The following is a 3,393-nucleotide window of genomic DNA, read 5'->3' as shown; positions in this document are numbered from 1 at the left end:
CATAGATCTTAAATCCTACATTGTTTTCTTCACGACCATTTTTATTTCATAGTGTTCTCATGCAATGAATCTTAGATGAAAGTTAAACCAGTAGCTGAAATGTATTTTGAATAAACTTGTCAATTGCTACATTACATATATAAGATTGAGACTGGCTAAGAGTCTGCATGTGTGTTTGCATAAGAATTCGTTGCATCGGTACAGTAAACCAAAATATGAACAAGAAACCTAAACCAACAAAACCGAATCTTGAACGAACTCTTGATAACCAAAGAGACATGACTTTCATCCAAAGTTAAAAAGAAGGAAAAAGTAAAAGATTATAATTGGGTTACACACACGGCCCATTAACCCGAACCGACCTCGTTTTTTTTCCTATAAATAGATTATAGAAACTGATAAATTATAGTTGGGCCTCAGTCATTTCAAGCCCATTAAAACCGACTCCTGCGGAGCCGATTTTCTCTATAAATACAGAGCTTAGGGTAACAATATCTCTCTTTGTTCATTCCTCTCCTCGCGAAGACACGAGAGAAATCCAGATCTGGTCTTCTCCACAAAAAAAAACCAAACGAAAAGAAAAAAAAATTAGCTCAAGTAGACTGTAAACTTACTCATTTTGAAACACCAATAGGGGTTTAATTCAATTTGATCCTCTTTCAATCCACGTTCTAGGGTTTTCGATTCCACCGAATCCGTCTCTGATCGGAGCTCCGCCGCCGCCATGGATACGCGGTTTCCGTTTTCTCCGGCCGAGGTCTCCAAAGTCCGCGTGGTCCAGTTCGGGATTCTCAGCCCCGATGAGATCGTAATGCTCCTTTCTCCTTTATGAAATCGAATAGGCTTATTAGTAGAGGAGATTGTTCTTCTCAAATTCAATTGATGTTAGGTATTGAGTTGTGTATCGCTTTGTTTCTAATGGCTTTTTTGTTTTGCAGAGGCAAATGTCTGTTATACACGTTGAGCATAGTGAGACGACGGAGAAGGGTAAACCTAAGGTGGGAGGGTTGAGTGATACTCGGCTCGGTACGATTGATCGGAAGGTGAAGTGTGAGACGTGTATGGCTAACATGGCTGAGTGTCCTGGGCATTTTGGGCATCTTGAGCTCGCTAAGCCTATGTATCACGTTGGTTTCATGAAGACTGTGTTGAGTATCATGCGTTGTGTTTGCTTCAACTGCTCCAAGATCCTAGCTGATGAGGTATGAACGAACTGCTTCTTTTTTACTTATGCTTCTTAGAGAGCAAGGATAGATTGGAACTGTATGAGTTTTTGTAGTGTTGAGTGAGAATAATCCATTTTGTTTGCTTTCGTGAAGGATGAGCACAAGTTTAAGCAGGCCATGAAGATTAAGAATCCCAAGAATAGGCTTAAGAAGATTCTGGATGCTTGCAAGAACAAGACCAAGTGTGAAGGTGGCGATGAGATTGATGATGTTCAAAACCAAGACACAGACGAGCCAGTGAAGAAAAGCCGTGGTGGATGTGGTGCACAGCAACCTAAGATCACTATTGAGGGCATGAAGATGATTGCAGAGTATAAGGTTACAAAGAAGAAAAACGATGAGGCAGACCAGCTTCCAGAGCCTGCAGAAAGGAAACAAACACTTGGCGCTGACAGGGTTCGTCTCTTTTCTTTCAGTTTCGGATGCACATGCATCTTCGTGTTTGGGTATTTTCATGGAATGTGAAATTTCTTGCAGGTTTTGAGTGTTTTAAAGAGGATTAGTGATGAGGATTGTCAACTCTTAGGGTTCAACCCTAAGTATGCTCGCCCTGACTGGATGATTCTAGAAGTTCTTCCTATTCCTCCACCCCCAGTTAGACCATCTGTTATGATGGATGCCACTTCCAGGAGTGAGGCAAGTCTGGCTTTTCTTTATTGAATAAAAAAGTTACTTAGCTCCTAGTGCAGATTTGGTCTGACGGGAAAACATTATTTTTCATTTATGTCTATGCAACTGACAGTGTCTCGCCTTGTTCATGCTTCTTGTTGATGCAGGATGACTTGACTCATCAGCTAGCTATGATTATTCGGCACAACGAGAACTTGAAAAGACAGGAAAAGAACGGAGCCCCAGCTCACATTATTTCAGAGTTTACACAACTCCTGCAGTTCCATATAGCAACCTATTTTGATAATGAGCTGCCTGGACAGCAAGAGCCACTCAAAAATCAGGGAGGCCTATTAAATCAATTTGTAGCAGGCTGAAGGCGAAGGAAGGCAGAATAAGGGGAAATTTGATGGAAAACGTGTGGATTTCTCGGCACGTACTGTTATTACACCAGATCCAACAATAAATATCGATGAACTTGGTGTACCGTGGAGTATTGCTCTGAATCTCACATACCCAGAAACAGTTACTCCTTATACATTGAGAGGTAAGTATGTTCGGTATTTATTTTATATTAAATATAGTCTTCTAGTTCCTCCATGTTTTGTTGACAATATTTCATTGGCAGATTGAAGGAGCTTGTTGATTATGGACCACATCCTCCACCTGGCAAGACTGGGGCAAAATATATCATTCGGGATGATGGCCAGAGACTCGATCTTCGGTACCTTAAGAAGAGCAGTGATCATCATTTGGAACTTGGATACAAAGTGGAGAGGCACTTAATTGATGGTGATTTTGTTCTTTTCAATTCGTCAACCAAGTCTGCACAAAATGTCTATCATGGGTCACAGGATTAGGATCATGCCATATTCCACCTTCCGTCTGAATTTGTCTGTCACCTCTCCTTACAATGCTGATTTCGATGGGATGAGATGAACATGCACGTACCACAGTCATTCGAGACCAGAGCCGAGGTGTTGGAGCTGATGATGGTTCCTAAGTGTATTGTCTCTCCTCAGGCGAATCGGCCTGTGATGGGTATTGTGCAGGATACCCTTCTAGATGCCGTAAAATCACAAAAAGAGATACCTTTATAGAGAAGGTAATCATTTCTTTAGCCCTTACTTGCTGAAGTTCTCTCTGTATTAATTAGAAGTAACCTAATTCCTGTGCTGATATATTTTCCATGTACAGGATGTTTTCATGAATACGCTTATGTGGTGGCAAGACTTCGATGGGAAAGTTCCAGCTCCTACAATTCTGAAGCCACGTCCTCTTTGGACTGGCAAACAAGTCTTCAATCTTATCATACCAAAGCAGATAAATCTGTTCAGGTACTCTGCTTGGCACTCAGATGCAGAGACTGGATTTCATAACTCCAGGGATACCCAAGTGAGAATTGAAAGAGGAGAACTTCTTGCCGGAACTCTCTGCAAAAAGACCCTTGGTACCGGTAATGGGAGTCTCGTGCATGTTATTTGGTAAGTTGCTGCATCCTGTTCACTTGACACCAAAAAGTTAACATCAAATATTACAGTGTTGATTGTGGTTTGTT

The 3,393-nt window shown here is 41.3% G+C and overlaps 1 pseudogene; it reads left to right on the top strand.

The window, feature by feature from the left end:
• Nucleotides 1–497: 497 nt before the first annotated feature.
• On the top strand, nucleotides 498–3,323 carry LOC130502392 (DNA-directed RNA polymerase II subunit RPB1-like; annotated as a pseudogene).
• Nucleotides 3,324–3,393: the final 70 nt, after the last annotated feature.

The sequence above is a fragment of the Raphanus sativus genome, unplaced genomic scaffold (genome assembly GCF_000801105.2).
Source record: "Raphanus sativus cultivar WK10039 unplaced genomic scaffold, ASM80110v3 Scaffold0538, whole genome shotgun sequence".
NCBI classification, from domain to species: domain Eukaryota; kingdom Viridiplantae; phylum Streptophyta; class Magnoliopsida; order Brassicales; family Brassicaceae; genus Raphanus; species Raphanus sativus.
The sequence above is the reverse complement of the archived record's forward strand: the minus strand, read 5'-3'. Positions and strand labels throughout refer to the sequence as shown.